Source organism: Haliotis asinina, chromosome 4 (assembly GCF_037392515.1).
Source record: "Haliotis asinina isolate JCU_RB_2024 chromosome 4, JCU_Hal_asi_v2, whole genome shotgun sequence".
NCBI lineage: Eukaryota > Metazoa > Mollusca > Gastropoda > Lepetellida > Haliotidae > Haliotis > Haliotis asinina.
Window position 1 is genome coordinate 46,208,100 of NC_090283.1, and position 15,075 is coordinate 46,223,174.

The window sequence follows — 15,075 nt, forward strand, 5'->3', positions numbered from 1 at the left end:
AGATACAATGCAATCATTTGATAATTCATGAGAAACTGTCAAAGTTTTAGTGCAGCGTGATGCCATGACTGACGCAAAATCACGCAGAACGACAACGGTACTTGTCGGCATTTCTGGCTTCTCCCGTCATTTACAATGTAAACGATAAAAACATGTAACAACACACAGATAGTCAGAATAATTCTGATATCTTACATCTCACATTTATGTACAAAAGATCCCTGAATCAAGGAAAGAGTCCTCATAAAATCCTGTGTACCCTTGTCGGCGGAGTGGCCATTTTGAAAGAAATCGGTCATCGGTAGTGATATCACACATCAACATTGTTGCACATATATGGCAATTTCTTTGAGGTGAAGATCGGTTGAACAAGAGTAAACACAATGGCCATATATCATTTTTCAGTATTGTGATGTATATTTTGCTTATCGTTCAGATATTTTTCACGAGTGAGTGAGTGAGTGAGTGAGTTTGGTTTCACGCCGCTTTTAGCAATATTCCAGCGATATCATGGCGGGGGACACCAGAAAATGGGCCTCCACATTGTACCCATGTGGGGAATCGAACCCGGGTCTTCGGCGTGACGAGCGAACGCTTTAACCACTAGGCTACCCCATCGCCCATTTTTTCACGAAACTGATTTCAGTATCTACATATATCCATGTTCAACATCATATCATATGTGGATATGAGGTATGCTTGTTTATTCTTAGAAAGCTTTTGAGTGTTTGAATAATATTTAAATCGACTCAGTAAGTGTATTATACCATATATTAAGCCTCTAATAAAGTGTTGGAAGATCACACGTAGCCATTACTGCAACATGTGCCTTAGTTAATTTTGATGTACAATATTCAATACGTCGAGTATATTTTGCAGTTTCATATGGGCAGGTTAATAAACAGCGATTTAATTCCATTTTATAAGTCATAATATTAATGAAAATGAGGCACACATATTTAAATGAATTGTCTTGTTCATTGCATTGGTTTGTGCCGTTTTATAGACAAAACAGTTATGAATATTGATTGACCAGGTGCGAGTTTGTCAAAAAAGTTTTACGATTCATTATTTTTTTAGATAATAAAGCCAATTCAAATTCGATTAAAACATATCCTTTGGCAGAATATCTAACTCAAACAATATTCATACGAATATTGTTTAAAATATATAAACAAGGTCATGTCTTAATTTGGACAAACCTTACGTCCATATTCTAATAGTTTTATACTGAAAAAGATCTCTTTGTACCTTTCATTGCATACTTATGAAGTGAAATAATTACATAACCATATGAAGAAAAGTCTGTTTCCTAAATGAATATTCAATGAATATTCAGGTGGTGTGAAATCCACGTGCTTTCAGTTATTTCATTACATTTGAACATGTTGCTGTTACTTCGTTAATAATGATGCAAAATTAATGAAAATACATCTACACAAGCAGGAGAATATGGGAATCTAAGAACTAAATTAAGTATCGCATAGGTCCTTTCAAAATCGCTATTACCGGCTTTCTCATGCAGTACACTGACATCTTTCATTACAAATTGTGATACTACTCACATTGGGGACCTTTGTATTGGAATAATTTGGTTCAAAACAAAACATAACGAAAATATACTGTCCGTATTCACAGCAAATTCTCTCCATGTGATCTGAGTTACATTGACCTTATGTAAAGCGTAGCGCAGTTATGTCCCTTTATACGTGCATGCATGACCTCTCTGTCGACATGTGACGCCATAGAAGAAAATCGATTTTTGACATTTATTGTAGGTCATTTTTGATTTTGTGAGTATGACGTTATGCATTAGCACATACATCCATTACATATACACTTATGTCGTTCAGATGTCAAGTTGTATTTTCTTCGCTCACCCTTTCCGTAAAGATGACAAATTAAAAAAAAACGTAGCAGAGTGCTTTTATTGATGCACGATAAAAAAGGAGAAATTTACTGTTTTTTTAACGCACACAAAAAGTTTTGGACAACATTTAGCAGTATCTATTTCTCAAACCCCTGAGGTAGTCGCAGTTGTATTTATACCGAAAATAAATATTCTACATTCCTGTGTAATTTTATGGCCATACGCAGATCCAGTACCACGCGAACGCAAATCTCGCACTACGTTCACTTTTCAAACCTTAAGAAAATGTGGCTTTACGTCTCTGGCTGAATTTACGTCAAGTTACGTCAGGGATGGGTCGAACAGTTTTTACTTTCCGGGCTCCGCAGCTTTATGAAGGAATACGAGGGCTGGTCAAAAAGTTCTAGGCCTACATAACTTCTGGATTGGTGACACCAACTAATCTTAGCAGTGTTGTTGGACAGTGTTCTTCAGCAGCATTTCCAGTTATTATACTCAACTAGATCAACTAGTTCAAAAGCAACAGGTCCTTAAAGCGAACAAGAGGAAACATATCAGCACAACATGAGAGATGTTGAGGACTGGAGTTCGGAATTCTCTATGCCGGTAATGACGAGCTCAAATCTGATGTAGGTCTAGAACGTTTTGACCAGTCCTCGCATACCCAGGAAAAGAGACGATAGAAAATTCTACACTAATGCATATGAAGAACTTAATTAAGCACCCCTGACATACCTCATGACTGAGTAAGATCCGATCGTATGGCCTTGGAGCGTGATTAGTCGTCGTGGGCAACAAAGGGATCCTCCTGTACAGGAGCCTGCCCAGTTGGGAACACGTGGAATGGCGTAGACTGTCCCTTTAGAGGATCAGGAGTTTCACACGGGGTGTAAGGCGAGTACTAGTCGTCATTCAGTCACATTGAAGTGGTTCTGTATGAAAATGAGTGTTTTTTTGTTTTGTTTTTTTACATGTGCAATTATCATCATAAAATCAACATACATTGCAATCATTCTGTCGTTTTTCATCAGTCAAGGGATCATGAACGCTCACGGGTGTCCATTATGGTTGCCAGAAATGGTTTTACGACGTTTCGTTAAATGAACCCTCTGGAAAATAACAGACATATATAAATTTGAATGCGAATAACGGATAATTCTATTGCTACGTTGTCATAAGTATATTCTCAGCAAGCTATTGCTCCAGATAACGTTAAAAAAAGAAACTCCACACTGATGTTTGTCCAAGTTAGATTCCAATTTTGTGCTGGAACGTTATAAGATTTCGATGAAAATATTACGATGATTTAATATTACCTTGTGTCTAAATACCAAAGTTTTCGTAATGCAGATACCATTCTTGCGGTTACATTAGTCCGAAACGAGTCCAGTCATCTACAATAACGGGATTAGAGACACAATTCGAACTTTTGAAATCCCACCTGACATCACGAATTGGAGAACAATCATTTCGACCTTTAGCGTCCGATCGTCACGCGAAAGACCTGGCGACAGTGTGTGAAGCCATTTCTCGTATCGCATTTCGTGATATTTGCTTAAAGCGGCGTGAAACCAATCTCATTTACTATTAGCCGTGTAACCAACGAACAGAAGTGTTGGTATTATTGGGGGGAAGTGTTGATCGAAGTGAATTTGGTTGTGAGCCCGAGCTTTGCGGTGGTGTAATTGTATAACCTTAACGTAACACAATGTTTATACCGTGATTACTTTGTCCTGCGAACTAACTTTGCCTTGTATCAGAAGTAAATAACGCCTTTGTCGCAGTTCACAGGTATTATGAGAGAGTAAGATTGCTAAAAATGTTACAGACATCAGTTGAGGTGACAAAATTATACCAAATTTAGCAATTTCTTGACATTTGATATCTGGTATGCACTATCCCTGTAGCCTCATCGGCCGTATCAACTACACCGTCAGTTGTAGAAATTATCACAGGCAAGCCACCTGGCCTACTTGTATCGTCAGTCAGGACATGATATGAAGCAAGTTTCAAACGAGATCGTATTGGCCACTCGCCAATCTGCTTAGAACAGGCGAGAATGCGCTCCTCAATGTAAAGTTTATGTTGGAAAGGTTTGCCATTGATCATTTTGCTTGACTGTGTGGACTTTCCAGTTACAAGGGATTTGCCTTGATAAACGTTCATAATTGTTTAGTGATTGTAAAGATATTGCTTAAAGCTAAAATATGTGGTTTGAAATTATAAATAGTAGAAAAAATGACAGTATTTCGAAGAAGCGAAAATGTGGAAAATGTGTAGATGAACTCACAATTATATTACAACTGACCGCTTCAAGAGTTCAGCAGCACAACTGCTCATGCTGACAATCTCTGCCGCAGATCACCATGACTGTGGTAAATCTACACTGTTACATATGTAAAATTCTCAAATCATGTCTGAAATGAACTGAAAGGGTGGAATAGGTCAAGGACAATTACGAAGCCTTTTGGGCAGTTAGACAATACATGTACGTCCATACCATAACAATAACATTAATTAAATACATGAATTAGAAGGAACTGTAGGCTTACTTGTTCTCCATTTCATGGAGACTTGATATGACGGAGTCCATCCTTCACTTTTTCTTGCATCCTCCCCTTTTGCTTCTTTTGTATAATACCCCCTTCACACTTGAGTTGTATTGAGCCGGAAGGCTACAGTAATGAAAAGTTCTGGAGAAACCTGGAAATTCTAACTGAATTCTAAAGCCTCATGCTGCATTCCAAATGCATTCCAGCTATTCAGGTCAATTCTTGTAACAGTCCGAATGTTTTGAACATGTTGTCCGAGGGGATGCCCCCTAGGAAAAGTGCCTCCTTGGACAAGTGCCCCCTAGGACAAGTGCCACCTAGGACAAGTACCCCTTGGACAAGTGCCACCTAGGACAAGTACCCCTTGGACAAGTGCCCCCTTGGACAATTACCCCCTAGGGCTAGTACCCCCTTGGACAAGTATTCCTTAGGACAAGTACCCCCTAGGACAAGTGCCACCTAGGTCAAGTGACCCCGAGGACAAGTATCCCTTAGGACAAGTATCGTGTGTTTGTTCAAATAATGCAGAAATGAATACTCTAATTAAATGTACAACATATATTGATGAAGTCCTTTTTGTTGTTTCTTAATTGGAGTTCGAAACAAGTGGGATACTTTATACTGAACAGTAGTTTCCAAAGTTTTAAAACTGGCATGTAACCTAAAACCACATACTATTTAGGACATTACTATATAAAAACGGACTATTGATCACCTGCAGGTTGATCGCCACACTGGGGACCATGGTGACTAACAGTCCTTTGGTACCTGGATTTTCACCACTCCTTCTTCCAGGGGTGGTTGCTGTGAAATTTAGCCATTATTTTAAACATCATATACTCTACAATTAAAGTTTTGTAGGTCGAGACTGACTTTGACAGTTTTGGGCCTTACCAAACCCAAATTGAAATGTCTGCAAAATGGTTATTTTTTATCTGTATATCAATAGTTAAATATCATTGCTTCACTGTACATATATAGTGTCGTGCCACGTGATTTATTCAAAGAATTTATTTTAATATGAAACAATTGTCACTAAGGTGACGTAATCTCCCGCCGCAAATTATCAAATTAAACTTAAAAAGTGATAAAAACATGAAGGTAGTAGTTTAACATGAAGTTAGAAGCGCCTTCCCAAGATGAAGCTTGGTGATACATATTAAAATCAAGTGACAGTTCTTGAGGTATCTCACTGACAAGTTTAACATGCAGCTTAACATGCCGAAATCTTTAAAGTACGCCATGACCCTGGAAATTAAGTGAAGGTCTCCAAACTCGACTGGGTCCTGCACCTTCCCTAGATGGAGCTTGATATTGAATATGGAGAAAATAATTCTGGGAATGGTTCATGAGAAATCTCGCTGACAAGAGTAAAATGTTAAAGTCCCCTTGAGACCTTGAAATGACGGTAGAGGTCACCAACCCTGACTGAGACCTGACTTTCACTATGGTGAACCTAGGTACCAGATACAGAAAGAATCTAGTGAATGGTTCTTGTGATATTCCAATTCGTACGTACGTACGTACGGACGGACAGAGCCTTCTGCTTGACAAGTACTATTATTAGATGAGCTAGGACCTGATAAAAATGACTCCACTTTGCATACATGGGAACGCTTTCCAGAACATTCCATTTGAAACAAGAGGGAAATAGGTTGTCGTCTAAATATTCAAAAGTTTAATGTCCTCGTGCGAATCGTGTCGTGATGGTGTCTTGCTGAACTAAATCGCTCTACGAAACATGTGTTGCGGGACTGATTTCACGCCACGGTCAGCATTGCACGTGCTTAATCGCCAGTCTATCTGTAACAATCAAGTGTATTTGTTATTTAGTGTGTATTTAGTTACACAGGAACGGTAGGGTAGCCTAATGGTTCACTCGCCACGCCGATGACCCGGGCCAGATTTTCCCCATGTGGTCAGTGTATGAAGGCCATTTGTGATGTCCCCCGCTGTGATATTGCTTCAGTGTGCCTAAAATCATACTCACTCACTCAAAATAATTAGTAAGGTGACCACAAGGTGACGGCAAGGCTAATCAGCTGTGTGTACAGCTATGAAACACGACTGTGGTGGACACCCAGTGTTTGAGTACTTGATAACGCCATCGTGTTACCTTCCATCCCAGCAACGCCTTCTGTGCACAATGTCTGTCCATCCGCCCGCCCGCCCGCCTGCCCGACCAACTGACCAAACTATTACAGGCCTTGTAACCTGCACAGTATGTCTCCAACAAACTTGGCACAAGTTGCGTGTGTGTTGGAGTGAGTGAGTGAACTACAATTTATCATCACATATGTGCATTGGAGCTACAAAGAGCATCAGTGTGATGTGGTAACATGCGCTTCATTGTTGATGTCTTTAGACAGTATGAGATTTTAGAAGCACATAATGTTTCGGGTTTCGGTGTCAAGACGTCTCCAATATATATATTCGCAAAATATGGTGGCTGTTGCGGGAGATCTCCATGGTGTTTATCTATTTAATAGATACACGATGGCAAGAGCGATCAAAATGCGATGTAAAATAATGATTTGATTTGCATCATTGACAAAATTATTTTTATCAACAATCAAACGCCACAATTTCCTGATGATATGGATAAATGGAATGTTACCTATATATAAAATCTCACCCAAGAGTCAAGTGATATAAAATATATCAACAAAATTTGATAAAGTAACAAGAAAGCCTCGGATATTTTTACCTGTATCAACGAGTGTTGATATAATTGATATCAGTAGACACATGTATCCTCCCATAACACCAACTTCCCACAATGCAGACCATTTCGAACAACAGCTGTTATGGTTTTTGGTCCAAACAAACTAGTGAGTGAGTGAGTGAGTGAGTTAATATTTAACGTCACATCGGCAATATCTCAGCCATATCGTGACGAGAACGTTTAATACTGAAGTGAAATATATGGATACTATAAAAACCTGTCAACGAAGGGCAGTAAAACAACTAGAATATCACAAATATGATTAAAACTAGTGTAGAAAGTTACAAATAATATCACTATTCGGACAGTACAACATAAAAGCAGGCTACAGATTGCCAACAACTGAAGGTAGATCACCATACTAGGGACCATGAGGACTTACAGTACCTTTGCTACCTGCATGGACCCTAGTTGGATTTACATCATCCCATAACGATGATGATATGGATAAATGGAATGTTACCTATATATAAAATCTCACCCAAGAGTCAAGTGATATAAAATATATCAACAAAATTTGATAAAGTAACAAGAAAGCCTCGGATATTTTTACCTGTATCAACGAGTGTTGATATAATTGATATCAGTAGACACAAGGGTGATATTCAATTTATCATCCAGAATCATTAGTTTTCAATCAAAAATTACATCTCTGACCAAAGCATTGCCGGATTTGCAGTGCTGCGATGTCATAGCATCGTGACGTCATCAAGATAATGACGTCATAGCATTGTCAGGGCATTGTGCAAAATCTACTGTGAAAACGGTATCTCCTATAGGAAATATGGTCTGATTTCACACAAGTGATATCTCCTGTGGAACACGGTTTTGGATCATACATTAATTTGGAAGTTGTAGACATGATCAACTCAATAAAGAAAACAAATTGCAAGGTCGTCACTATCACACTGTTCACCAGCCGCAGTTTTGATGGGTCGCTGGGCATGTATCCTCCCATAACACCAACTTCCCACAATGCAGACCATTTCGAACAACAGCTGTTATGGTTTTTGGTCCAAACAAACTAGTGAGTGAGTGAGTGAGTTAATATTTAACGTCACATCGGCAATATCTCAGCCATATCGTGACGAGAACGTTTAATACTGAAGTGAAATATATGGATACTATAAAAACCTGTCAACGAAGGGCAGTAAAACAACTAGAATATCACAAATATGATTAAAACTAGTGTAGAAAGTTACAAATAATATCACTATTCGGACAGTACAACATAAAAGCAGGCTACAGATTGCCAACAACTGAAGGTAGATCACCATACTAGGGACCATGAGGACTTACAGTACCTTTGCTACCTGCATGGACCCTAGTTGGATTTACATCATCCCCTCAGCTGTTAGCAATTTAGTCACATCTAGCCAAAAATTAAAAATACACATATCCTACGATTAAAAACAGTGGAAGTCTAAACGTACAGGAATGTTTTGGGACTTACGTACCCTCTCAGGAGGACAATAATTTTACGGTACTTCAACCCCCTTAAGGGTACAGCCACTAACAATTCAAGTTACTAATCTAAACTACCATGAATTAAAATGCAGCTATCTACATAACATAATAATCAAAATTCACAGATGAAATCAATTTCTTTTAAATATCCAAGAATTAAATGAGAACTTACGGTATTAAAAAGATCCTTAATTGTTTTTACATTGAAATATTTGTCCCTTATGATGGAGAATTCAACACAGCCAAGCAAGATATGCTTGACCGTGGTTCTCTCATCACAAGGGATGCAAAACGGAGGATCCTCACCTTTCAATAGGTATGAATGAGTATATCTAGTATGGCAAATACGACATCGCCGCATGATTACCTCTTCAAATCTGGACTGACAGCCCAAGCAGGAATAACCGATATACGGTTTTATTTCATGTAATTTATTTATACCTACTTGGGTGTCCCACTTCTTCTGCATCAGATCACGGATGTAAGTTCTAATGCTAGCTTTACAATCACTGTATGGAATAAGAAGTGGTGTCACAGATTTGAAAGAGAGTCGGAATAGATTATATATTGTTTACGTTTAGGGTGTCTTTGAATATATTTAAGAGCTGTTAATATGGCGTTAGCTTCTGCTGTAAAAATAGAACTGTTATCCGGTAATCTAGATGATATTGTTCTGGATCCAATGACAGTGGCACAAGCCACTGCGCCACCGTCCTTGGACCCATCTGTAAATAAGGATTTATAATTGCCGTATTTATGTTTCAAATGATTATATTCTTGTTTATACTGTAATTCATTCGTTTCTGATTTTGTAAAAGTCATTAATGTTTGGTCAACTTGTGGCCTAACCAACTGCCAAGGAGGAGAAGAAAGAAGACGGGAAGCAGCTATCTTTTCCAGCCCAATGCTTGCAGCAGAAATAAGTGGTTTTATTCTTAAACCAAGAGGCGGAACAAGAGAAGATTTCTTATTGTATAAATCCTCATACAGGGGATTGAAACACAGTTATATGCAGGGTTTGACTCATTTGAATATAGTTTTGTTAGATACTGTAAAGCTAATTTCATCAGCCTCGACATACAGGCTGTCAACAGGTGAAGTTCTGAAGGAGCCAAGACATAGTCTTAGACCTTGATGATGGACTGAATCTAATAGTTTTAGGTTGCTTTTGCAGGCTCCACCATAGACAATGGAGCCATAATCAAGTTTAGAACGCACGAGAGATAGATATAGATGGAGAAGGGTAGCTTGATCCCCTCCCCATTTAGAATTTGATACCACTTTCAACAAGTCAAGTGCTTTCAGGCATTTAGTTTGAAGTGACTTAATATGCGGTAAAAACGTTAAGTGTGAGTCAAAAATGAGACCCAAGAACTTAGCCTCCTTCACAACTTTAATTGGTGTGCCATCTAGAGATAGTTCAGGGTCTTTATGTGGTTTATATTTACGACAAAAATGCATACAGTTAGTTTTCGATTTAGAAAAATTAAAGCCGTTTTCCAGACACCATTTATTAATCTTATTTAAACACATCTGTAGTTGCCGTTCAATGGTATCCATATTTTTACCACGACAAGAAATATTAAAATCATCCACAAATAACGATCCATCAATTGAATCATTTAAAACTTTTGATAAACTGTTTATCTTTATACTAAAAAGTGTGACTGACAAAATACTGCCTTGTGGAACACCCTGATCCTGATTGTAATTGAAATTGTCTGTTATTTACAAAATTGCCTATGAATTCAGGCAAACGACCTCGCAAACCGAAATCATGTAAATCCCTCAGAATGCCATATTTCCAGGTAGTGTCATATGCCTTCTCAAGGTCAAACGATTCTAAACGCACTAAGTGATCGACTGTACTTCTGTTTTTACGGAAACCACATTGTATATCTGTGATAAGGTTATTTGTTTCCAAATACCAAACAAGTCGATTATTTATCATGCGTTCCATGGTCTTACAAACACAGCTCGTTAATGAAATTGGACGATAATTGGATGGATCCGTATGATCACGTCCAGGTTTAGGTATTGGTACTACTATGGCGTCACGCCATGAAGGAGGAAAGGTACCCGATGTCCAAACATCATCAAAAATATTTAGGAGAGTTTCCAGACAGGATTCTGGTAAATGTTTCAGGAGTTGATAATGTATGTTATCAGCTCCTGTAGCAGTGTCATGAGCTTGATCAAGTGCAGTATGGAGTTCAGGAATAGAAAACGTTTCGTTATAATCTTCCCCATTATCGGAATTGAAATTAATAGTTTTCTTTTCTTCTTGCTTTTGATATTGCTGGAATTTTGGTACATAATTTGAAGAGGAAGAATGTTTAGCAAGGGTTTCACCCAGTTTATTAGCAATATCTGATTTATCAGTAAGCAATTGATCTCCGTGTTTAAGATGATGGACAGTAGATTTAGTACCTTTACCTTTGATTTTCTGGACCATGTTCCATACCTTGGACAATGTATGTTATCAGCTCCTGTAGCAGTGTCATGAGCTTGATCAAGAGCAGTATGGAGTTCATGAATAGAAAAAGGTTCTTTGTAATCTTCCCCAATATCAGAATTGAAATTAATAGTTTTGTTTCCTTCTTGTTTTTGATATTGCTGAAATTCTGGTACATAATTTGAAGAGGAAGAGTGTTTAGCAAAGGTTTCACCCAGTTTATTAGCAATATCTGATTTATCAGTAAGCAATTGATCTCCATGTTTAAGATGATGGACAGTAGATTTAGCACCTTTACCTTTAATTTTCTGGACCATGTTCCATACCTTGGACATAGGTGTCCGAGAATGTATTTTGGATACATAATTTTGCCAAGATTGGCGTTTGTTCTGTTTAAAAGTACGCCATGCTTTAGCATTTAAAATCTTAAATTTATTCAAATTATGCACCATAGGATGGCGACGGAAATAATGTTCTGCTTTTTTCCTTGCCTTCCTAGCTTGTTTGCACTCATCGTTGAACCATGGTTTTCTTATGTGTGGAACTGCAGAGGACTTTAGTATACACTCATCAGCTATGGAATTCAGTTCCTCAGAAAAACATTTAATAGCATCAGGAACGTCAATAAAACGTTCAGAATTAAGTTTCTCCGCACACAGTGTTTCATATAAAGCCCAGTTAGCCTTTTTAAAATTCCGCCTTGATGATGGAGGAACACCAGATGGAGTTACAGATTTGAGAATAGTAGGAAAATGGTCACTTCCACAGAGGTCATCGTGGACTGACCATTCGAATTCATTTAGTAGTTCAGAATTTGTGAGTGACAAGTCAAGAGCAGAATAGGTCCCTGACCCAGGGTGTAAATATGTGTTGGAACCATCATTATAAATACATAAATCATTGTCAGAACAAAAGTCCTCCAACAATTTACCTTTAGTGTTTGTAGTTACACTACCCCAGAGTGGGTTGTGCCCATTTAAATCTCCCATTATAATACAGGGCTTCGGGAGTTGGTCATACAGGGCTTGAAGATCAGTTTTGGCAAACGTTGAAGACGGCGAAATATAGAGAGAGCATAGCGTAAACGCTACATGTAAAGTAATTCTCACTGCAACGGCCTGCATATTAGTATTAAGTGAAACAGGGCTTTGAATAACGTTTTGTCTGACTAGAACGGATGACCCGCCAGTGGCTCTATCATGGCTCTAAAAAGAATGATATGCATTACAATGACGAAGGTCAAATGTATCTGTTTGTTTTAAATATGTCTCCTGGAGACATATCGCCGAAGGTGTAAAATCTTGGACTAATAGCTGTAATTCATGTAAATTAGTCCTCAATCCTCTGCAGTTCCACTGTACAATATTATTGGAATAGACTATCTTTTGGGGGGGATTTATTGGGGATCTACCCCGCACTCTTTTTGAGGGCGACAAGCTATGTGCCCTAGAATGGACCTTTTCAGAAACGTCCATGTCTTCAAGAGACCCATATATATTGAACAATTAAATTTTGTTCTGTGATCCTTTAGGAGCTCTGCCACTTTGTTGTTTTGAAGCATCAGGCTCCGGCACCGTTTGTTGACTATCAGATGTCGATTGAGACTTTGAGTGTGACTGAGATGATGATTTGTGATCAGAAGACCTTGAGGTACTAGGAAGTGATTCCTCAGTCTGTGATGATATAGCAGTGTACAAATGCTGTGGAGAATCGCAATTTACCCAAGTCAAGGTAGTTTGGCAGCCTGTGGTTGACGTTGTTTTAGAGCTAGAACCAGATTATGTTTTTGCTACTGATGCATAACTCCGAAAAAGAGATGTTTTGAGTGAATTTTATTTTATTGATCTCCATTTGCTCTTTCCAAATAGGACACTGTTTAGAGAAGGACGAATGGTGGCCTGAGCAATTGGTGCATTTTTTATATTCGCTGTCACAATCTTCTGTTGTGTGTGTCTTCTCACCACAGTGAGCACACACAACAGACAATGTGCAAGTATTTACACCGTGTCCATATTTCTGGCATTTAAAACACCTGAGCGGGTTGGGGATGTAGGTATCAACTTGTATGTTGCAGTAGCCTGCCTTCACTGATTTCGGAGCATTAGGACATGAGAAAGTAAACAGATACGTATTTGTTTTGACGGTTTCGTTGTTTCTGCGAGTTGAAAAGCGCTTGACATACAGTACACCTTGATCCTTCATTTCAGATCCTATATCAAGTTCCGACATGTCATCAAACAATCGATCTCTATCTCTCACGATACCTTTACTTGTAGTCAAGGTTTTGTGTGCAGAAACCGTGACGGGAATGCCCACGAAAGATTTAATATTCATCAGATTTGTTGCTTGCTGCTTTTTCCCGCACTTGACTAGCAGGGCACCCGAACGTAAGTGCCTTATGTTCTTCACATCACCAACAATGCCTTGAATACCTTTGGATGCAGCAAAGGGGTTCAACTTCAAAGGTGTCTTGTCAGGAGTCTCAATCACAATGAAACGTGGCCAATACTCAATCGATGTAGACGGTCTATGGTCAGTATCAACAGGGTCAATATCAAGTGGACGTTTTGTTTTTTTTTGTTGGAGTTTCACAAGCCATGGTTAGTGTAATACGGTTCATCATCCGAGCTCCCCACCCACCACGGAGTATCACAAGGACAATGCTAAAGCAAGCGGGCCTCCAGCTTACAGCATCAAGGATACCCGGATGATATACTCCAGCAGAAGAATTAGAACCAAACAAACTATACCACACATGGTAACTGTGTTAAATCCGAACGGATTAAACCAATCAGACAACGGTTAATATTTAGGGTTCGGCGGGACGTACATAGGGTATCCTCGCAAAACGCAAACACTTTTGTGGTTGGTTACATGCGTGATTAGTAAGCTGCACGCTGTCATCACCTTTGTACGGTCGAACATCGTTTACTCGTACCCAACATATCCGGAAACCCCGCCTTCCGGTCGATCGCAATTGCGCAGATCGATGCTCATGTTGTTGATCACTGGATTGTCTTGTCCAGACTCGACTATTTACAGACCACCGCCAAATGGTTGGAATATTGCTGAGTGCGGCGTAAAAATAAACTCACTCATTAATTGTACTCACTTAACTGGACCTCGCGCTTCCGGACCCGGACAGCGAATTTTCCACCCATTCCCATATATTTTATTGAAAAATGATCCAGTTATCCGGACGGAAAGATCTTTGCACACGTGCATGTGTATGTGTCACGTCAGTACCGTTTACCGCACAACTATGTGATTTCATACTTATGCTATCGGAAGGCATTTGATGTCAATTAATTAATTAGTCATCAAAACTCTATGACGCGTGTCACTCAGGCTGTTCTAAGGATTTGGCTGTTGTGAGAACACCCCATCAGTAACAAAAACACATGTTAAGTAGGATTACGGTTAACTACACTGTATTTGTATTGCATATAACCCTATATCTGTCTATCGCGAAACAAGTTAAAAATAGCCTGGCAAATGATCTGAGTCATGTGATCCAGTCCGGAAGTTTACTTTCTGCAGACAGCATAAGTTTGACACACCCTACATGATTACATCCGAGACAACCTGACAACTTGTGACCTGTGTTCCGCATTCCATCTATTATCGGTACACTTATATGTTATGATGATTCACTATTACTACTATTGACTGTTGATTTATTGATATACGTACACTTTTAGCTTTCACTTAATTTTCACGTTTTGCTTGTTTCATCCGGTTAACGAGCTGTTTGATCCAGTTAACGAGCTGTTTGATCCAGTTAACGAGTTTTGATACTGTAGCAGGTGATCCATTATTTCATCAAAATCAACTTAATCAATAATATTTAAAAGTTGTTCATCTAGGCGCCTATTCATCTAGGCGATGTCATAAGAATACCTTTTCACCAGAGACATGGCATTCGTATTTTAAAGATGACCAGGAATGGGAAATGTCATATGATTTTACAAAAGCATGGACAAGGGACGCGTACGGTGGGGACGTC